The sequence below is a fragment of the Pararge aegeria genome, chromosome 19 (genome assembly GCF_905163445.1).
Source record: "Pararge aegeria chromosome 19, ilParAegt1.1, whole genome shotgun sequence".
NCBI lineage: Eukaryota > Metazoa > Arthropoda > Insecta > Lepidoptera > Nymphalidae > Pararge > Pararge aegeria.
This window is the reverse complement of record NC_053198.1, coordinates 16,303,007-16,327,405: the sequence shown is the minus strand read 5'-3', so window position 1 is coordinate 16,327,405 and position 24,399 is coordinate 16,303,007. Positions and strand designations below refer to the sequence as shown.

General features: G+C 38.4%; 1 protein-coding gene across 1 annotated transcript in view; it reads left to right on the top strand.

Moving 5' to 3' along the window:
- Window positions 1–24,399, top strand: part of LOC120631881 (serine/threonine-protein kinase D1) — a 98,857-nt gene that overhangs the window by 57,725 nt on the left and 16,733 nt on the right. The window lies entirely within an intron of this gene.

Genomic DNA, 24,399 nt, shown 5'->3' with positions numbered 1-24,399 from the left:
GTACCGTCGTCGCTTTATCACTGACTGCGAAATGCGAGTTTCCGTTATTTATGTACCACAAGCACTAAGGAACCTAATGCTAGCTCATCTTTGTCACCAACTACCACGTGTCTCGAACAGTGTATATGCTACTGTACAAGACAGACAAAATATTTAGAGTGAATTTTCATCAGCTTTATCTCAAGTTATTCTTAGTAAACGACATTATAAATTACGATGGTCATCGTTTATATTTATCTGTATTTTTGTTACTATGATTTACTAAAATAAACAAATAATATTACCAAACAACGTTAAATGCGACAAGATTTATATATAAATAATATGAAAATATATAACAAACATTGCTTAGGTTATGTTTGCCACGTCTGTTAATGTTACAAATCTTCACCTTAAAATATTCGGTAAAAAAGGCCTTCCGAGCTCCTGTACAAGGGAACCGTGAAATACACTATTCTGTGCCGTGAGTTATGATCTGTGTTTATGACAGGGGAAATAACATATGAGTTTTCGGCTTCAGTTCTCAGCTGTTTATGTGTGTGAGATTAAAACTCTACGTTGTTTATAGGAAGCGGTGATAGCCTAGTAGTCAGAACTTCTATTTACTATTTATTTACTTGTCCTATAAAAAACTGAAAACTGAAGCGGCAATAGTGCAATGGGTAGGAGCCGACTTCACTTTCGGGAACCGAGTTCGAGACCTCTAACTTTTCTAAGTTATGTGCGTGAGGGTGAAACTAAGCATCGTGAGGAAACCTGCATGACTGAGAGTTCTCTTTAATGTACTCAAATCCTGTGGAGTCCACCAATGGCACTGGGCAAGCGTGGTGGACTACGTACTAAATTCAAAATTCATTTATTTCAAGTAGGCCTAATTTAAGCACTTTTGGAACGTCAAGTCTGTCTGTTTGTAGAGACTCTACCACCGGTTCGGAAGGAAGATTCTACCGTTGCTCTTGTCCAACATCAACAATTTACATTTTACATTTTAATATTCCTTTTTCTATCTTGTGAGAGATGAAAGCGGAGCCGGATGCTTCCAAGCAACCTTGTCATTAAAACATACTCATCAATTGTATAGTAACCTCGCTGTAATAAATGTGTTTTAACGTAATCTTTAAACTTATGCATTGGTAGGTCCAAAATTACCTTAAAAACCCTTAACCCTAGGAACCCTAAACTACCCTAGGAACTAAACATAACATTTATAGTAAACCTAATTACTAGCAATCTATCATGCGTATCTGAAAAATACAAGGCGGGGTTAGCAAGATACAATTCTTGTTGTGATTAATATTGCTAGAACGAAAGATAGTTCGTATTAAACGTAAGCTTATAGAAAAGTCCTATTATAGTGTAAAGGACTACGTAATCGATAAAAAAAATTGGTTGCCTGTAAAGTCGGTATACGGGCGAAAGTTTTACGTGACAACGACTTTGAGTGGTAAAATAATTTTAATGTGAATATTCATTCGTATAGTAGGAAGAAGGATGAAATAATAGTAATAATTTAAAACATTTATTTATACAAAGAATTATATTTAAAACATTAATTTATACAAAGAATCTCGCACTGAATTTCATATTAACAAAATTTTATTTTTACCTTTACACATACATACGTATTTATATACAAATATACATACAATAACTTGCAATACATTTGCGTACAATGAAACAGCGTTTACTACAAAGGGACGCGTGCCTTTCACTTTTTATGTCTCTCTCTCGCTCTTAGGCGGGCTAACCATGCCCGAGTGGAAGGGACGCGTGCCTCTCACTCGCTCTCATTGTGAGCGCATAACGTGAGCGGAGCGTAACGCAGTTTCTTGAAGTGTCACCCGGCAAACCAATTTATAAGACGTTGTCACGTCAAAAGCTTGGGTGTGAATTATTGCCCTAAGCAAGTTGTTCTTCTAATAGTTTTAAATGACAATGTGAAATTGTGATAAAGAGAACACGCTAAGTTTGTTGTGGGTTTCTTCTTAGACCGGGACGCGTTTGGAACCCTCGTAGCTTCAGTTTTAAGTTTACGAATAAAGTTATCGCCATCATCTCACTACCGTGTTCACATTTCTCATTTAATGTACGCATCTAAAGTGCTATCTATGGACCTACTTGAATAAAGATATTTTTGATTTTGACTTTGACTTAATATAATGTAGGAATATCTTAATAAAATAAGAAAATAATGTAGGAATCATTCGGGTATTCAGCCATCGGGGCTGCATAAAGAAATAGGTGCTAGTGACGGACACTACAGGGTATGCTTCGGACCGTTGTACGAATGCAAATACATTTTTTGACGCGCCACTAATGGAGCCCCGAACCTGATCCGTCTGGATAGACTGTAAGGCTTAAATTATATATTATAATTTATATAGACTTTGACGTCATTTGAGTGTCGGACGAATCGTGTTTATTTTTTTATTCCACGGCAAGTTAGCCTGCAATCTCACCTGTTGGTATTATGATGCAGTCTACGTTGGTATCGGGCTAACCTGTTAGGGAATATTGCAGTTATATCAGAGCCATACACCTCTAATGGGTTCAGCGACATCTTACCGGCACGCTAAATCGCTTAGCAGCTCGTCTTTATCGGTAGAGTGGCAACTAGCCACGGTTGAAGCCTCCGACCAGACAATGTTTTGTTAGAATTACTGTATTAGACACGGCAAATGCTGAGATGTCTGTTACATACAATATATCCTACTAGCCTATTAATATTACAAATGTACAAGTGTGGCTGTTTGTTACTCAATCACGCAAAAAACGGCCGAACGGATTTAGATGAAATTTGGCATGCATGTTAGCCTTTGACGTGGAAAAGAACATCTTTTATCCCGATTCCTTAAGTAATTCCCGGTGGAAAATTGAAAATTGTTTACAAGCCCAGCCGCGGGCAGACAGCTTTGAAATTTGGTATGCATGTCATCTATGCCATGGAAAAGGCCATGTACTATCTATACTCAAATTCAAATTCATGTAGACCTTATTACAGGCACTTATGAAGCGTTCATACATTTAACATGTTACACTTATGTTAGTGATGGTGATAACTGCATTCGTTAACTTAAAACTGCTAAGCTAGGAGGGTTCCAAACGCGCCCTGGTCTAAGAAGAGCCCACCAAAAACTTAGCCAGGTTTTTTTTTGTTATCACCATCTTACAGTTTAGTTAATGTTGAGCTATGAAGTAAGAGCAATTCATACCCAAGCTTTTTTACCATACATGTAATTAATAATTAATATTTATATTATTTTATCGAAGTGCATCCACTGAAGCGGGCCTCATTACAAGAATATTATATTAGGATTTTTCTATAAGCTTACGTTTTATATAAACTTTGAACTTATTGAGAGACAGCTCAAGGGGCCATCTCTCTTGGGCCCATTTTAAATATTGCTCGAACAGACCTCGTCTGTAGTACAAAAACAGAATCAATATCAGCAGCGTTACCTCATAATAATATGCCGTAGGGCATAATGCTGTGAAAGTAACTAAAATACAGTGTCCTGGCAGTTTCTACATCTGTCATACTACGTATCTTTTTAACCGCGTATGATGTAGAGCTAAGTCTGTTAAATAAATTATTTATATGTGAGCCCCATTGAAGTTTAGCATCTAACGTTATACCTAGAAATATTGTCGTATCCACCAGATCCAATTCCTCATTATTAAGTTCTACTGATCTCTAATAGGGCCCATGGGTAGACATAAATTGTTAACGCGGGAATAAAAACCTTAATCCACGCAAACGAAATCGCGTGTATCAGCTAGTAAGTAAAATTTATAATGCCCCAAACATTAATAATTTTTTTAACTACTTTTAAAAGTCTTTTGTAATCTTTTTATTGCTCAGTTCGGGGCATAGGCCTCCTCACGCTGAATGTAGGAAATTAAACGCTTGGAATAACGACAACATTTCAGACTATTGCTGCATAGACTTGAATTTTAATTTTAATTTAGTTTGGATAAAGTCACCCTCATATTATTTTAACAATGCGCGTACAGAAGTATAACTTGAATGAGAAAGTTTACGAGGATGTGTGGATGTTTGTCACTCGTCATTGTTAAGTAATCTCGCGTCAACAGTTGAACTGATTTAATTTAAATTTGTCGATTTGGGACACCAGACAGAAGCAAAGCACAAAAGTGTCCGTCCTGTGCTTAATTGAATAAAGAAACGAGGAAATGCGCGCGTTTTTTAACTTTGTTACCCAAATCGAAAAGGACGAATCCGCAGAATAAAAACAAGTCAAGTTATTGAGGTTCTGAGTCAGACTGCTAAATGAGATCTAAGGAACTTAAAATTATCAATAAACCGTTTTCTTCACATAAATTCGGCGACTCTTAGAATGCATCAAAAATTGCATAATGAAATCGAATCTGGTCATTTCACGATCTTAGCCGTAAATCGATAAGAGTCCCTTAGAGCGATAACATTTTATCGTCGACACGAGTTCCGCCGACTCCGCGGAATCACTAACACGTGTTGTTTAGTTATGAGTGTACGAATATTATCGAGCTGCTGTTGCCAACTGCTGTTCGGAATTAGACATCGCCCAATTTGTTCATGCGCTTAAGAATTCGGCCAGTCCCGTTACTATAAGATTTGCTCGATCGCGAATAAGATCAAATTTTTTTTTTTTTAATATTAAAGAATAAATATACTACGACGATACACACATCGCCACATAGCCCCAATGTTAGCGTATCTTGTGTTATGGGTCGTACTAATATGACTGCTGAATATTTTTATGAATAATACAGGTACCTACATAAATACTTATAATATACATATAAACACCCAGACACTGAAAAACTTTCATGTTCATCACACAATCATTTTTCAGTTGTGGGAATAGAACCCACGGCCTTGGACTCAGAAAGCTGCCTTTATTTGTGTTCCCACGGAATTTGTAAAAAAAAAACCATAATATAAGAAATCGTCCTGTATTAATATCAAATAAAAAGAAGCATATTTATTTCACTATACAAACTAATTCAAATCATTCTATGGGTTTACTTATGACAACCCTATTGAAGATAAAAGACCGACACGTGCATAGTACCTACGCTACGCGATGCGAAAAAAATATTTTTAAGCTGATCAATGAGAAGTGAAGCGATTTTAAATTACGAGGACGGCTGTCGCTCTGCGACGCGCCTCGACTCTCTGCCACATAATTGGCAGTTGACACCGTGTTTCAATTGGCGGATGGCACATTAAACCCGAATTTAAGTAAACAATTGGCAATCGCGAATGCACAATCGGTGCAGTGATTGTGGAGTCGCGACCCGCCTATCGGCCGTCGCCATACGGAACCGCGCACTGTGCCAGGAGCGAGCGGCGCAAGTTCAGGGTCCACTGATAACTTTTGCTTGGTGCGTTTTTTAAAGAAACATTTTCGATAAGTCAAAAAATTTATAAACAAAAGAACTGTTATGGCAGTTTCATTCGGTATTCGTTTTTAACCTGATGATAATCGAATTTTGTAAATAGGTTGACTAGCTTAGACTATCTCGTTGTATAAATACGACCGGTCTATTTTAGTCCCGAAACTTTTTGGATGAAATATAATGAATGCCGGGCTTTTTTTTACCAAAGATATCTATTAGATTCCAAAAATAAACACAGTTAGGTTAAGGTATGATCTGATCAAATCAGATATAAAAATGTGCGCTCATGAACTTTAGTTAACAATTAGTTACGAAGCTGATTGACAAAAGGTTTGGGCCACCTCTGTGCTGGATTGGTGAGTCCACATTGAAAAGCATAGCGTTGTTAGACTCCCCACTAACAATTGAAATTATTATAATAAGTTAATCCAAAATCTTCAGAAAGGAGATTGAATAGTTTTATACCTTTTTCTACGCTTCCCTGTGGATAAGGCTATCTAAGTTCAATCTGCCACCTGTAGATCTTAGATAAGATAGATTAAACTTCGGGTGTAAATGCTCACACGATGTCAGAACTGTCACCAGAACCTGAATGTCAAAATAATAAGTGTCAAAAAACCTACGAAAACCAGGCCCAGCTGCGAAAAGGTTGCATATATATATTTTTTTTATTACAGTACAAGTTAGCCGTTGCCTTCAATCTCACCAGGTTGTGAGTGATGATGCAGTCTAAGATGGTAGCGGGCTAACCTGTTAGGGAGTATGGTAGTTATATTAAACCGTGATACCCCATATCGGTTTCTATGCGCCATCATACCGGAACGCTAAATCGCTTAATCGCAAATCTCCCATGCTGGGAATCGAATCCGCTCACCGTTGCGCCATTCTGAGGACAATGCAACAAGTAATTTTTAATACCGCACTCAGAAAGCAGGCAATGCAGGCAAGCAGTCCGCCGTCACATACATACATACATACATACATACATACATACATACATACATACGGCCGATTTGACGGCCTACTGGCGCAGTGGGCAGCGACCCTGCTTTCTGAGTCCAAGGCCGTGGGTTCGATTCCCACAACTGGAAAATGTTTGTGTGATGAGCATTAAGTGTTTATCAGTGTCTGGGTGTTTATATGTATTTTCTAAGTATTTATGTATATATAATTCATAAAAATATTCATCAGTCATCTTAGTACCCATAACACAAGCTACGCTTACTTTGGGGCTAGGTGGCGATGTGTGTATTGTCGTAGTATATTTATTTATTTATAAAAAAAAAAAAAAAAACATCCATACATACATACATACATACATACATATTTGTAGTCCGTGGAAAATAAACGGTTCTTTGGATTTAAGAAATACGAAAACACAGCGGACTATGTATTCATAAAATAAAATACAAGTTAAGTTCTTGGAAGTAATAAAGAATGAGCACCTGAAAGACAAAAAGCCCTGATAAAATAACCCTGTGTTATAGGGTGTTATTGTACGGAACGTAACGCCGTTCCCTCCGCTCTGTAAGTGGGACAGGCCGAGATACCGCGATACAGCGATCGGCGCGGGCGCAGAGGTCACTTAAATTTTCATAAATACTACCCGCTCGCCGATAGCGCTGCATTTAACTCGATAACAGGTTATTTTAGCGCCTTCTGTCATCCAATTAAATCGGACAGGTGGTTGCCATAATAACCAATTGGATTTCGGGTTTTCGGGTAACCGCCGGCCTATCAGTGCCACCTATGTACTAACTATAATCCATAACAATATTATGATTATAACATTGCTGAAGAAATTATTTGTGTGTGACTAAGTCAGTCGTAAATCGTAATATTCTTAAGAAAATTAAGAAGCATACTAAATTTCTTTTATTTCAATGAGACGTAATAATATAAGCACTTTAAAATTCAAATCTGTCTGTCAAAATATTTTGTAGAAGGTTACCTCATGCTTTTATATAGGTACTTAGTAGAAAGTATCTACTTATGTTTTTAGTATTTTACTTGGCACCAACTTTAAAATGTTTGAGAAAATATTAATTTATTGCTTTTTAGTTGTGTTACTGTTCTTGTTTGTCAAAAATTTCTTGCAACATAAACGCCGACCTACAATCGGTCGCTATGACGCGTTCGCAACGGAAAAGTAGCATCACAGATGATGGTGTCAAAAGAATGCCCCATTAACTTGTGCTGTGGCTTGCACCAGTAGTTGTACTCGCGCAAGTAGCTTATGCGAGGGTACTTGTAGGTGGAAACGCATTTGCATACAATCGTCGATCGCCTTCGATTTAGGTTTATGGACGCACACCCGTCTTCTGCAATCAGTTTAATCCAAAGTCTTCAGGAATTTATTTAGTTGCGCTATCTTTATCTTTTTTTTTTTTTTAACTGTAATAGACTATATTTAGACTAGCGCTTGACCACAATCTCACCTGATGGAAAGTGTAGATGTGGCCTAAGATGGGACGCGCTTGCCTAGAAGATGCCTATAGATGTACAGAGAACAGTTGGAGAAGCATAACACTACTGTCTATATTAGATTTATTGATTTTTAAGTAACAAGCGGTTCATCTCTCCAGGATTACCCATAAATAAATTTTTCGACCCTTGTGTGGATACCTTTATATACACACAAAACATAGTTCTGATGTCACTACGTATGTCTTAATAATTGTAAACAATAAAGCATCAGCATGATTGCTTGTGTGACCTCCCAGGGAACATGACACGCTTTACTTTCTGTCCCGCGTCAAACAATACCATTTGCGTCACATAATGCTTAGCTAGGCTTTCTTCTTTCCTTCACTAGTGGCTTTTTGTCCTGCTCACACAACTTTTCGTTGACAGTTTTTTTTCCAACCGACTTAAAAAAAAGGAGGAGTTTCTCCATTCGACTGTATATTGTTTATTCTTTGTATATTTTACTCGATTACACCGCCAATTATAAACCGATTATGGTGATTCTTTTTTGTTTGGTATGTTTTAAATCAGAGGCGGTCCCATTTTAATTTAGTGGAGATTTATTGGAGGAATCCTGTAGAAATCGACAGAACTTTTCAAATATTATAGGCACATTTATAGCAATTTAAGTATTTTTTAAAGGAACTTGTGTATCTACTTTCGAAAAGCACCGTATGGTCAAGTGAATGATGAAGACATACAATAATTAGTATTACAGAGGTGGCTCTTCGATTATGGTATATGGCTGCTAAGCTAATTTACTCTATTAAATATAAAAAAGGTGATGGTGAAATACCGGGAGAACTCCTCGACCAGTAACACCCCGGCCTCGGGAAAAGCTATATCTTGTAAAGGGTTATGAGAAGTTGACATTCGGCTATTATAACTTAAGATAATTGCAAAACAACTCACTAAAATTCGTGGAAAAAAACCGTCTTGTCGAATCACTAAAAAGCAAGAAATAATTATTTTCTACAACATTTTTAAGTCTGTGCCAAGTGAAATGTAGAAAATTACTACTACCATACCTGTCCATTTAGATATTACAAGGTATATGCGCCAAATTTCATTACGATCAGTGCACTAGTTGAACCAGACCTAGGTAAAAAACAGACACATTTTCGCATTCATTATATTCCTCGTAGTATGCAAAGCCGGGGGGTGCGAGCAACCCGCTTTATACAGGCATATGCTCAGAACAGGCATTAATAATCTTTGCGTCAGAACACGGAATAGAGCTAAACCCCCCAGACACGTGCTATCGTACAAAACACGTGACCTTGCCGCTCTGTCTGCTGCGTCACACTGCAAGCTCAGCATTTAGGAAGCTGCGAGTGACGTTTATCACGACCAGTAAACAACTTCGTCACTAAATAATGGACATGACGTCATCATCGTAATACTTGTTTTTGTCTTTATAATTCTTCTTTCATTTATTTTTTAGTTAAACTATTCCAATCCTAGGAATTCTCCATGCTACACGACTCGCAATCATCATCACATTAACCCATAACCGGCTCACTACAGAGTCTCCTTCCACAATGAGAAGGGGTTAAGGCCTTAGTCCATCACGCTGGCCAAGTGCGGATTGGTGTACTATACACACCTTTAAGAACATCATGTAGAACTCTCAGGCATGCAAGTTTCCTTCACCATTGAAGCAATTGATATTTTTATTACTTAAAACACACATAACTTAGAAAAGTTAGAGGGGCGTGCTGCTATTCGAACTCAGCTTCCCGAAAGTGAAGTCGAGCTCCTACCCAATGCGCAATGCGTGACTGGCAATATTCATGTGTAATGATTTCTAATTATTTTAAAACTAAAATAATTTGCTAACAAATTATTGTGTTACTAGCTGTTGCCCGCGACTTCGTCTGCGTTTGATTTTGTTTTTGATGTGGCATTAAATTTAGTTGTAGATCTAAAAAAAATTAAAGTATTCAGTATCACTAAACCTCTACACCTCTATAGTAAAAAAATCGGTTATAATTTGTCGGAGTTATGGTGTAAAATCGTCAAACACTCATCCCCTCTCCCAAAGGAACTCTCCTTACTGTCGGGATAAAAAGTATCCTATATTACTTCTTACACTTTCAAGAATATGTGTACAAAGTTTCATGAGGATCAGTTAAGTAGTTTTTGTGTGAAAGCGTAACAAACAAACTTACATTCACATTTATAATATTAAGTAGGGAAGTAGGGATAAATAATTGCTTAGTAAATAACTTTAATATTTACAAAATATCCTAACATAGTTAAATAATTGTGTTATTTGAATGTTAGATTAATTTTATTTGTTTTATTTTTGTTTGTCATGCGTGGCCTGCACCAGGTGGGCGGTACCCATAAATGAAGTACGAGTATCTGCATCATATTTTACCGGAAAAAATATGAAACTTGACTGGCGTGCACCTGCCTAAATTATCATCCTAAATTAGACAAAACAGCGTTTTTCGCCCGCGTTTCTTACGGTTTTTTTCGTTACAAATTCCATGGGCACCGTTTGATTTACTGGAATAATGTTACTCTCCATATTTTCAACTTACTCTATGCAAAGAAACAAATTGATTGATTGTTGAGAAGCTCAGTCATGAACACATTTCGTAGAACTTCGAAATTTAGTATAGGGAAATTTTTTTATAGTGAAAATAATAAATATTCCTGCTGCAACTTTTGAGTTTTATTGAGCAATATACGCCTATGTAATTAATCCTTGTGTAAGCAATCTGCGTTCTAAAGTTGAGCCAAATCAGTTCAGTTATTACAGCATAAACGAGTACCTAATACATATCTATTAAAAACTCACAAACGTGAAATTATAACATCGGGGATACCATAAATATCGTGATGTGACAAAATATAACGATATTTTCACTTATAATACCACAAGAGCTTCAAAATTATCGGGTATTTCCCGATAGGTTCGTTGCAAACAAATGAAGGATTCAAGTTTTTCAGGTTAACTTGACGACTTTATTTGTTTGCAGGGAACCTTGAGGGAAATGCCAGATAATTTTGAAGCTCGTGTGGTATTCGGGGGATTATTTTTCCGTCCCAAATGTCGGCCAATAGAATTGCACCATGAGACGAAATGTACAGTTAACAAATAAGAATTTCATAATGAATAAAACAACATTTAATTAAGATTCAGGCTAGTGCAATTAAAAATACAATTGTTTATATATAGCAACTACCAGAGAAAATTTTCAAAAAATTATCAGTATAATACCATGTAGGTTGTACCACGTGACGTCGAATGGTGCAATTCTATTGGTCGATATTTGGGTCGGAAAAATAATCAATGATATTGCATTTTACAATTCGTCAAATCATACGTTTAGGTATGAAGAAAACCGATTCTTATTGTACGACGAATCTAACTACGAAGATCAAGAAAAGGCTCAAAAAAAAACGATCAACCTTCATGCATTCTCCAAGCTCCACGACATTCCACGGCATTATATTTGGCAAAGTAATATACTTTACCAAATACAACAAATAAAATTTAAATGTACTTAAATCCGATACAGAGATCCGTTAAATAACTACAGTTAACGACATAGCTCAACAAGTCGCAAAGGTGAAGTGCGAATGGACATTGTGGTCCCAAGTTGGAATGGGGACCTCGAACCGGTAAACGCAGCGTTAGTCGGCCTCAAAAAAGGCGGGCAGCCAACAGCAAACGATTCGCTGGTAGCCGCTGGAAACAAGTGGCCCAGGACCGTGGATTTTGGACACCCTACAAAATTTCCTATGTGCCTATGTTGGACATAGAGTGGACATTAATCGGCATAACAAAAAGTCATTAACCAAAAGAAGATGCCCCTCGACTAACCATGGAGTGTAATAAAAACGAAACAGAGTGCTGGTTTCTATAGACAATACACGATTGTTCATCCCTTGATATCATTATTGCAACCATGTTTTGCACTTATACTTTTCTAGTAAATAGTAACTGACTATCTAAATAGTGTTCTTATTGTGTTTCGCTCCACCACGAGCGATAAAATTCTACACCTAGGTGGTAGTCGCTAATCCACTTGAGCGGGCAGTGACGCATTGACCGAACATGAACTCCACGTAAAACTCTGTAGTACATTAGATGAACAACGAGTGACAATCAAAACATCCTTGCTAATACTATAAATGCGAAAATGCGCTGATGTCTTATAAGATGGAGGACTCGTGTTATATCCCCGGTGGGAGCGGTTTGGAATTCTTAATATGTGAGTTTTCTCTCCGGGGCAGTGTGCCTAGTGTGAGATTTTCTACCTACGTCTACCTATTCGATTGCTTGCAAGTTAACTACGATTTATATGGTATCTAAAGAACGCCATCTAGTGTAAATAGTGGGAAACAGCGTCGCAGTAAAATTGCGTCAGTGAGTGAGCCTTGGTAAGGAGGCAAATCCTCGAAGCCAGCTACCCTACAGACTTCGGTCTGTAGACGTAGGTAGAAATATACAATTAAGGACATACAGACGCCGTGTCATCATCAACACCATCACTTCAACCGGTTGAAGTCCACTGCTGGACATAGGTCTTTTGTAGAGATTTCCAAAATCCACGGTCCTGGGCCGCTTGTTTCCAGCGGCTCCCAGCGACTCGTTTGATGTCGTCTGTCCACCTCGTTGGGGGCCGACGCACACGACTAATATTTAAACATAAAAAACCACTCCACTTTAATAGTGTTTCTCAGGCGGTTAGTCACTTCATTGCTCTTAGCAGTTAAAATAATTACTATTTTAACCCTAATGTTCCAAATGCTAACCATAAAATGGGGAAAATGGGAAAGTTTATGAGCTAGCAACATTCCGCGGGTGAACACACGAACGAACAGTGAGACGTGCGCGGGGCGTTTCTACTGTTTTTGGACACAACGCACTGAATGCAATAATGGCTGAATGAGGTTCCGTTTGTTCTGCATTCTGTGGGTACAAAAAATTCAAATAAAAATTCATTATTTCGACCTTATCACAGGCATGTTCATACATTAAACATGTTAACAATAATCCCACCAAAAACGTTCTGTAAAACCTAGCCAAGTCTTGATGGAGCTGCTGGTCGTGACACATAACAGCACACAAACGCGCCCTGGTCTAAGAAGCTGTGAACTTCGGCTGTGTCTAGTTATTTCTACTGCGCCAGGAATGTCGTTGATTTTTTTTAAATTGTATTTGTATTAGACGCACCATGCAGATTGTCCTACTATGATGATGAAAGATCAGCTATAACCAGAGTAACAAACACTTCGCATGGCACGCTAGAAACACTTTTTAAAACGAGCCGCCCTGTGAACACCTACCTGAGGGTTAGGTGTCTGTTATTGCATCAGCAACCAGCCCTTCAGATCAGAACATAGAAACAAAGCTGCATAGCGACAGCAATAAGCATGGCAGTAGTACTTCCCCTGACGAGCCCCGACACAAAAAGCTGTACTACTACTAAAATACTGTAATTCCCAAAACGCCGAGCACCGACAGGCGACCCCATTTGCATCACCAATATATACTACTAGCGTATCCAGCCCGCTTCGCCGGGCTAGATTTTGCTTTATTTTATTTAAACAATAAACTTACATCATTAAATTTTTAATAAAAGCTGCATTTGACAGTTTGACAGTTCAAAAATAGGAGTGCTCCGATCGTCACCAAACTTTACAGGATTACTCGCCAGGTCAATCCGGAGATTCCCTGAAAGTTTCATTGAAATCGGTCCAGCTGTTTCGGAGCCTATACGGAAAATACCCACACACTTTCTCTTTTATATATATAGATATATATAGATTTATAGTGTGTCCAACGCGGTAGCAGCGGCAACGTTGATAGCCCAGTGGGAGCCCAGGGGAGCACAGGACCTAGACTTGACTTTCAGGGGGCCGAGTTCGAATCCCAGCGCGCATCTCTAACTGTTCTAAGTAATGTGCTTTTTAAGTAATTAAAACATCACTCTCTTCAGCGGTGAAGGGAAACTTCGTGATTAAACTTGCATGCCTGAGAGTTCTCGATAATGTTCTCAAAGGTGTGTGGACTGGTCCGGCCTGTTAGACTACGGCCATAACCCCTTCTCACTGTGGGAGGACACCCGTGCCCTATAGTGAGTTCATATAACGATAGTGTGGTCATAGTCGAAGACGTCTATAATTTGGAGCGTGCAAGTCACACAGTAAGGGTGGCATTAGATTACGTCGTTACTCTAGTAAACAATACAGCGGGCTGCCGCCCACTAGCCTCGGCCGAGGCTCGCTGGCGGGTTATCGCATCCGGCGGCACGTGTACACACTTGTTTACATCGACAGGCTGCCGAAGTCTCACAACAATCGTTTGTCAGGTATATTTTGATACAATCCCTACTAATATATCTAAGAAATGCGTAAGTGAGTTTGCATAGCAGAATATATAGTTCGTTCGCTCTGTCATCTGTGTAATAGTTTGCGCGCTGTGATAGCGGCTGCCGGTTCATGCCAAAAAGTGAGCGTTTACTGATTCAAAAACTCGCACACCCTGAACGTCCACATTGTACCTATATTAGAAATGGTTTCACTACGCCGCCTCCCACAACGCTGCTCTGCGTTTTGACATTAGTGCCACTACGCCGCGCGGTACTTCATTACTACATCGCGTTACAAAAATGTAGCCATGAATCCAGAAACTATCTAAAAATCTACTTTATACAAATTTAGAAAATGAACTCAAAGGGATCTAGACGCGAAAGCCGCTGACCAAGATGTGAAGCCGCCGACCAACCAGTCGTCCACAAAGCCGCCGAACTCGGTCATCGAGTCGGCGGCTTTTCTGTGTAGAATCCTTAACGCCGATGCCAAACAATACGAGCACTTCAAAATATTTCCTCTACGGCCACAACAAAACAAAGCCTGTTTATCTAAGGCATTAACATGCAGGTCAAGGGCGGGTGAACACGTGTACATGTGAGTTTCCACAGTCATTAAGGTTCGACAATATAGCGGCGCAGCGGTGCGGGCTTGTGGCCTCAACCATTACCTCAACGGGTTCGAGTCCCATCAGTATCCTCGACCTATTAATGTCAAACTACTGGGTTTATAGCTTAAGCGGCGTGATAGCTTAGTGGTTTAAGCTTCGGCCTCCCTTTCGGGGGAATATAGTTCAATTCCTGGCATGCATCATGCATGCATGATGAAAATTCAGCTTTATTTGCGTAATTTATAATTTCTTCAATCTTTATACTGAACCACCGAACTGATCTTCGGCAATGTGCCCACTACGCACGTTTCGCTCCGAAACCGGAGCATCCTCAGGAGATGTTGACTTTACAATGGATAACTGTTGAATTGTTGTTGTTGTTGACTTAACTATAATTCATTGTAAAATCAACATCTCTTTGTTTTCACCTGCGACTTAACTTTGATAGTTAGACATATTCCCTTGCGGGCTTTTTTTGTAGGTAATAGTATAATGATGTAATAGGTACATTCTTTTAATTTATTATTTGTAATAGTTTTCTGGAAACAAGTTAAGCCATTGGCCTCTGCGATTATCAGCCTTAACACCTGATTCTTTAGAAGCTAGGCCTGAGCCCAGCTTTGGGCATTAAATAAGTTGATGATGTTGATAATAACAAAATTTCATTAGAAAATATTTATCTGTGCAAAATAACATTTTTATCTAAACTACGAGGGCGGGTCAAATAGTTCGTGGAATGGCGTAGGTTACATAAGGGAGGGGGTACTTTTGTTTACGTGTCACAATTTTGTGACCCAATACAACAAATATTTCTTACGGCAGAATATAATATATACTTCGTCTTTATTATATTCTGCCGAAAGAAAATGACACATTTGAAGAAATGAAAAAAGTCGCATTATTCGTTAAAAAAATCAGATTTCGAAATATTTTATCATTACGACAGTATCATTTACGAGCGATTTGAGTATCATTATCAACTTTGCACTAACTCAAAGTCGCTGAGAATGGCCACACTGCTTCAGAAGCAACAGAGCATAGAATAGTGGAATGAGTTTTTTGACCTATGTAACGTAAAGTCATAATACAAGAGAAATTTGTAACAAAAAGAAACCTACTTCGATATTAAGTTTTATACCAAGTAATAAGTAAATATATTTTTCTATAAATCAAGATTTTATTTTTATTTATAACTTATCACTCATTAATATACATCACAGGTCTTTAATTTCAATCAATTCAAAGGTGTAAGCATAAACTCAAAATATTTTTTCCGTACACCCAGCCATTGACGAATTTTTTATTAGTTAATCTAGTAGAAAAGTAAATTTAACGTTCAGCTTAATGCTACAAAATCATTTACATGGAATCATTTATACATTAGATGGAATACTGTGTGATACAACAAGCTTTCAGTCGCGTATTTATGGGATAGCCGCAATCACGGTTGCTTTGCTGTTATTTTTTTAAGATTTCCGAAACTCTTCATCAGATCTACATAAAATTTAAATGGCAATGGGATGGATTCGAAATGTATAGAACAAAAAAAGAGTTTTTCAAATTCGATTGTCAATGACGGAGTTATGCCCGAACATAAATAAAAAAAACAATCAAAATCATAACTTCCTCTCTTTTGAAGGAAGTCTGTTAAAAAAGCATTGCGACTAGGAACGAAACTGGAATGCATTCATATGATCCTAAGGCAAAATAGAACTGAATCCGAAAAGTCAAAGATTTGGCAATTGCTAGATAAGGCTCGACTTCGAAAAGAGACTGGTCCAAACATTACTCTTCTCAATCTTTCTCTATGATTCCGAGGCATGGACGGTACGAGCGGCCAAAGGGAAAATAACAGATGGCTTTGAAAATGTGATGTTGGAGTATGATGCTTCGTATACCATGGATCCAAGAGAACCAAGGACATTGACAATACAAGGGCCATGGTTGTGTCAGGCAATAATATATTTGGTAATTTAAATTTAATTTTTAAATTCAGTTTGGGACTACAAAAAAAGTGCTTTCCATCCCGAGTCTATTTAATTATAAAACTACTTTTATTATTGGAATAATCATAAATGGAGGGTAATCGAAACGTTATCGATTATGATTTGTCGAATTTTTTTTCGCAAAATATCTCGTTATCCAATTTTAATCGAATGTAAACAACATTTTTGTGTGCTAATTACTTGAATTTATTCCAGTCATTGTAAACTGTAGTTGTAGTTCCAGTCTCATGCCGGTTTGTGTTGCTGAGATGTGAGCTGAGAATTATATTTTCTCGGTATGAGCTAAATCTACTGCAATGCTGTTTTTTGCAGCCCTTCGACCCTGTGTTAAAGCTTACCTAAAATATTCTTAGAAATAGATTTTCTCTTAATCTGGGGTTCCAATCAAAACAATATTTTAGTGGATGTAAAAGATTTATTTTATGATAACATTTATCGAGATACAAAAATATTTGGAAGTTGCCCAAGATCCAAACTGTGCTGGTCATTCCCTTTGTCGTTCCTGGAGCAGCTTTGTATCCATCCACCAGGCTCTCCACATTGAGTTACAAGAATGTTCCTAGTTGCTTTGGTCTCATTGCCCGACGCCTGCCAAGTAACCTAAAGAAGCTTTAGTAGGTAAGGGGGAGGAAAAGACCACGCGGCCGATTATCTCGTCACTGGTCCGACCAGGTAAACTCCATCACAGACCTCATTATTACAGTATCAAAATGGCTGAGGACAGAACAAAATGGAAGGCTGTAATAAAAATCTTTACGAAGGAACTTGAATCCAATCACGGCACGTTTATAACTGTCACGACCGACAGTAATGATGAGGAAGATAAGATTATGGCTAAAGTCGATTTGGTGAGTTTTGTCTGTTGATTATATTCCTACATCTTTATCTCAATACTTATTTACTGTTACTACGCATCTAGAAAAAGAAATATGTTGCTATATATTTATGGCAGAGTTGTAAAACTAAATTCCTACTTCCCTTCTTTGCGTCCTTCTACGTTGCGATGATTGCCTATATTTGACTATAGCAAAGTGTTCACAATTAGTGATACGTAAGATTATTCAGCAATCAGCCTATTCCTTTTGAGTTATGCTTTATTACTAAGGCTGTGAATTGACGTACAACTGGCCGACCGACGATTGCTAATAATCTGCGAAAATCTTTTGGATTCCATGGACCCCAGCTGCTGGTACTAATGGACAACTGCACACCTAGTGGGAAAATATGTCTCGCCTAAATGCTCAGAGTGCAATTATATCAAGGATGTTTATCACATTTTGGTGAAATAAGAAAGACTCTCGTTCAGGGCTCACTTTAATCTTGACTAGCGGGATCTATCTGTATGTAACATCCATTATCTAAGGAGGCCGGACAAGAAAATGTATACAGTGCCCATTAAGTGGAGACATTAATAAATATATCCATTAAGTAGTTCCGATTAGGGTGGCATGTTCAGAATTGAACAAACACTCCATAAAAAAAAACTTTCCTGCTGGACCTAACATCCTCCATTGATTGATTTTATCAGCACTCTCATTTCTATTAGCCCGTTCTCTATCTATATCACCATACGTTAGCGTGGGATCGAATTTCTATATATGAACACACGTGTGTATGTGTGCATGTAGTTTGATTACTTGCAACCGCGTCGCCATTGCGCGTTAGACAACAAGTCGCACTATTAATATAACACAAAATATCTACCATTTAGTATTTTTTTTATGTTCCATTACATGGTAGCCCTTGACTGCCATCACGATGGTGATGCAGCTTATGATAGTAGCGGGCTAACTTGTGCGGCCTCCCACTAGACCAGACTAGAAATAAATCAGAAATTATAAGTTCCACAATTTGGCATGCCGTTGATCGAATCCGGGACATCTTTTATAAGTCCGTGCTCACCACTGCGATCGCAAAAAAATTAAAACTACATAGTACCTGCGTAAGTAAAAACAAACATAATTATATTTTAGGAATGCTGTTGAGATGCTAGTGGAAAGTTGCAGCGCCGCCGCTGGCTCTTTTTATATTTAATGCTAATTATTCGAGACTTTCTGTCAAAACTCGACTAGGGATCAGTTTCACAAATAGAAACGAGCGAGCGAGCCAACGAGGTAATCAACAGATTCACGCTTGTATGGTGCGTGGTGTCAAACTTTTCTAAATTCTAAAGAACTAAGTATATTTTACTTCATTCGCCTTTTTTGAATTTGATGTATCTCGTCCCGGTCGCTTCACAGGTCGCGGCCTAGTGTAGTACCAACCTGTGGCCTTAGTGGTGCCCGAGTTGTGACACACTTACGGCCGGGTTATTGACACAACGTCGTTATCGTAGATGGTGACGTCAGCGAGCAGTCGCCGACACTTCGCATGGTTCACGATCTCCGCGATTTATCTGCGGAAATCTATAAGTCTTTTGTTATTGTAATGTGGCTGACGTAAATTTACTTGGGTCAAGGGAATCCTTTGTGTACTGCTCATATTGATTTGGGTAATGTAATATTTTATCCATCCGCTGCCTATTCGTTTATATCCCACTGCTGAGCACAGGCCTAGTCTTCAAAGATGACGGTTTTGGAGCAAAGAGTCACCCAGCTGCTCCAATTCGGATTGGTGGGGCTCTATCACTATAAAGTGCTCTCCGAGGGTTAACACTGCCAATTCCTAATCCCGGGCTGCTACTGAAAATTATTTACCAGGAAATACACAATAACAACTTCTGGGCCTAACCGGGATCCGAATCCAGGACTTCGTTAACCATGGTTGAACATTCCAACCACTAGACCAATGAGTAAGACTCCAGCCTTCCTTTAGCGGAAGCAAGTTTGATTCCCACTTACATTTCTAAGGTACATACTCATACGTTTCAAGCAATTAAAGTAGTGAAGACACCTTCAAGCCTGAGAGTTCTTAATTATTTTCTTAAGGACCGTGTGTAGAATACAAATCTGCATTTGACCGGTATGGTAGACTGCCGCTAAACCCTTCTCATTCTAAACCTTGATGCGTGTGTGTGTGGCCGCGCGCGCCCGCATTTGTGTGTGTGCGTTTAATTTCATAAAGTATTAAAGGCCATTTCTAGTGTATCGTTATTAAGATTTCTATGCTTGATGTCCCCGGTTAGCAATAGCTATAAGTCGTATTGAGTCAGTAACAAAGAACTGGATTCTCATAACATCGAAATGTGAGACGTCGGAAGCCCCCAAGTGCCCGATCAGCCCGCCCGCCGGGCTAATCTGCCGGTGTACTGTGGCCGATTACAGCTTGGGATTACCAAGGTCAATACCTCACGAGCTGTCCGGGGCGGTCACTGGCCGACCTTTGCTGACCTCCTTACTGTCATCATCATCATCATACGTTCAGCTACGTTCCAATTAAAAAATATATTTATTCTTGAAGGCATATTCTTAATTCTTCTATCACAGACACTTATGGAGCGTTCATACGTTTCCATTGCTGTGGGGTGATGGTGATAACAATATTGTTTAACTTAAAAATAAAGCTAGGTTCCAAACGCGTTCTGGTCTAAGAAGAGGCCACAACAAATTTAGCTAGTGTTTTATTTATTGAAGATAAAAAAAAATAACTGTTCTAACTTCATGGCTATATATGAATTGACTGTGAGTTAGCCAAAAAACCTCGGCTAAGTTTGTTTTGAGCTCTAATTAGACCAGGGAGCGTTTAAAACCCTCCAAGCTTTAGTTTTAAGTTAACTAATGTAGTTATCACCATCACCTAGCATTGATGATAACATATTATATCTCTATCCCTATCCTTATCCCTACTAATATTATAAATGTGAATGTAAGTTTGTCTGTTACGCTTTCACGCAAAAACTACTAAACCGATCATGGAACTTTGTACACATATTTCTAAAGGTATTACAATTGATATAGGATGCTTTTTATCCCAAAATTAAGCTCAGTTCTTTTGGTTCAGGGGTAGAAGGTTTTGGTCAACTTTACACCATAACGCCGTCAAATAAAAACCGATTGAAATAACTACTTTTGTACTTTAAAGGTTATAATGCCCAAATTTTGTGTACATCTGATGAATGTGATGAGAGATAGAGGACAGAACTCCTCAGCGGACTAAAGCAAACCCCTCATTTAAACTAGAACTACAACTAAATTGATTGCCACATCAAAAAAAAAATCAAACGCAGACGAAGTCGCGGGCAACAGCTAGTATTATATGTATGAACGCTTCATAAGTGACTGTGATAAAGTCTACTTGAATAAAACATTTTCGAATTTGAATTTGATGCTTCCGTAATAGGGTGAGGCCCCATTATACCATTTGGTCAATCTGCCTGTCATTACCTTTCTATTTTCAAAAATTCTATCTTCATTTCTATTTAAAAAAGAAGATGCCTATACCCACCAGTGGGACTAAAATATGCCGGGAATGTTAATGATATCCCGCGTACCTATAGAAGACGAGCGCTTTCGCGGTTATCGTTCAACGTCATTGCAGCGATTATGTAGTCGTGTCGAAGTGTTGACAGTTAAACTGCACAGATAATCCCTGTCACCTACTTGTTTTGGAGATAACTGCATTGTGCAACGTTAGGGTTACCAGACGCCAAGGATTTGCGCGACGTGTCCGGAATATCGGAACTTTTGACGACCTCCCTGGCACAACGGTGAGCGCTTCGAATTAAAGTAGGATTCCCGGGTTTGATTTCGGAAAAGGCAATTTGGGAATTTATAATTTCAGAATTTTTTATTTTGCCTTGTGCAAGATACGCAATGCAAATTATGCTAGAGAGCAGAGTTATATGACTTGCATTCGAACTGATTGCGTGTTTGGGTATATACAATTAATATGGAGCACTTGGAATTATAACTCTACTGGCGGATGCGCGCGACTTCATCTGCGAGATATTTCTCATTTCTTGTGTGTAAGAAGTGTTTTTGTCGCGTCGTACGGCCCTGCCACCCGTAGATTTCAGATTTTTTTCCGACTTACCTACTTGAAACTTAGTGTTATTAGGCAAATTTATACAACACCTTAATAAATTATAACCTATGTGTTATTCTGATATATAAGCCGTATTACTTAAAAGTTTTGTCAAATTCTGTCCAAACATCCATCCGTCCATAAAAACTTTCGTATTTATAATATTAGTAGGATCAATAGCAGTTAAAGCTTTACAGTTGAAGGGTAAAAACATAAATAATCGACGCTGCAATACGCTAAGAGGCTTGTAGGTCCATAATAAGCTCGGCGTAGTGGCTAGTGACGTATCTATATTACGCGTTGTGAGGCTGCGCAGCGGGCATCTGTAAAGCAATTAAAATTGAGCCGCGAAAGATACGCTAAATGTGTTTTAATAATCGGAAAATTCGGCGCGACCTTCCATATGCAGAGGTCGACTGCGAAGCACGTATGACGTTTATTTACTCGAAAATTTGCACTAAAGAGAAATTTGAGTTCAACAAGGGACCACTAGTTTCTTTGGTCGGGATTATTGCTGAGTATATTGCGACTTAAAGTAGCAATACCTCGCAATTTTCGGCCAGTGAATTGATCCAAAGGACGTCGTGATCCGGTGTCGATTTTTCTGGCTACTAGATAACGAGGCAGTTAAAATCTAGTTTACTAAACTAGTTTACCCCTTACGGGTATTTGCTTAACGCAGCTACGCAGATGTGACATATGTCAGCCCATTCTTTGGGTCTTGATAAAAACTGGTGTGTTTTAAAATTTTCGATATGACTTTATTATCTTTTTTAATATTATTAGTTGTACCTAATAGTTTAGCTTTGGTGGAAAGAGTTAGCAACAAAGATTATTAACCTTTGCTAGTCCGCAATAGTGTTTTCTATATGTAATATTGTATCGTGACGTTGCATGCTGTGAGGCGGAATTTTGATTCACATTATTATAATTTTTGTTTGCAAGTTCACAATATAATCATTGAATTGAATTTAAGTAATATTCTTCTTCTTAGTTGTTACAGTCTTGACCAACTGGTCGTGGTTGTCATCCGGGTGTTGTGGCTAACTTTGCAATCCGTTGCCACTCTTCTCTAACGGTTGCCTTTCTTGCGCATTCATGTAGAGGAGCCTCGATTGCGGCCTTCACTTGGTCCGTCCATCTCATCGGTGATCTACCGCGTGCTCTGGTACCTTCTACTTTCCCTTAAACACGTCATTACGCCAGGACAAGTGACCGAAGAAACTAAGAATTAAGTTATAGTAAAATATTATTAAACATGCGAAATCAAGTATCAAGACTTTTGGTTCCTTATTCATGGAATACCTTAGATTTTGTGGGAAGTGGTCAACTAAGCTAATCTTTTATATTAATTAGTTGCCATGGGCATTGCCTGCTTTTGATGTTCATGGGCAAAGCTGGTAGCAAAAACACAAAGTTGCTTCTACAAAACTGCCCATGATATATCAACTTTTTATTGCTTAGTTTGTAGTTTCCATAACGAAACTCTAAGGCATAAATCGATAATTGCCAACACTTCTTACAATTACTGGATTATAACAAAGTGCAGAATCGTGAGAGTAAAGTGACATAAAATTGAGAAGATCTCTACTGACAGGGGTCAAAGACTAACATATATGTGCACGTCGCGCGCGCGCGCACACACCCACACTCACACACACTCACACACACACTCAAACATATATGCACTGTACACGATTGTATTTATAATATTAGAAGTAAGGATTATCGCGTTACGCCAGATACTTGCATTTTTAACAAAGAAATAACTATAGCGCGAGGTAAAGAACTAGTGGTGACATCTGTTATCACTATCCTACAAATATCCCTTTAACGTACAAGACGTTTAAGAAATAGATGACTTGTAGCTTACACAGGCTACGTACAGGCTTATTTAAACCTTTAACTCTGCAGATAAAGTTTTATGCAATTGCTATACCATCCACTATTGTCCACGGACCCTGGTAACCCTGTGCGAGCTCGGTCATCTACAACGTGTGTTGGGTGCAGGCGCACTTAGATATGCATTGATTATGACTTGATCATGTGATGTTTGTTTTTTCACGATAACAGGTTCACGTGCACACCTAATAATTGATAACGATCGTAAATTGGACATCGGGCTACTTGGAAGTTTAATGGGTTAGAAATCGTATTTCAATTGATTTAACTTGATTGCAGACTGCCGTTAATGCCGCATTGTAATTTTCAGTCATCCTCATCTATATATTTTATTTTTTTCAATCTATCTTATTTACTTTAAGGGTCTCTACGTAACTACGTCACTCATATAGTTAAAGATTACAACTAATTTTTATTTTTGATTAAAACTATTTACTCTCCGCTTTTAGGCTAATAGAATAAGTTTATAAAGCATTTTTTGCAGTATCGGACAGGCAAGGCCGGGCAGGCAAGAAAGCTGATCCACAGTCCTATACTGATTATATTTAAATTTCCTCTTAAGCTAATTCAAAACCTCTCGGCCTCGTTTTGGACCGTTAGCGCCGCAATACTGTTGAGCAGAATATGTCCAGATCGGAGCCTAAGGGATGTCACTACGTCGGTCCTATTTGTATTGGCACCCAGAAATCAAAGTCGGCTCAAACCTAACTATACTTT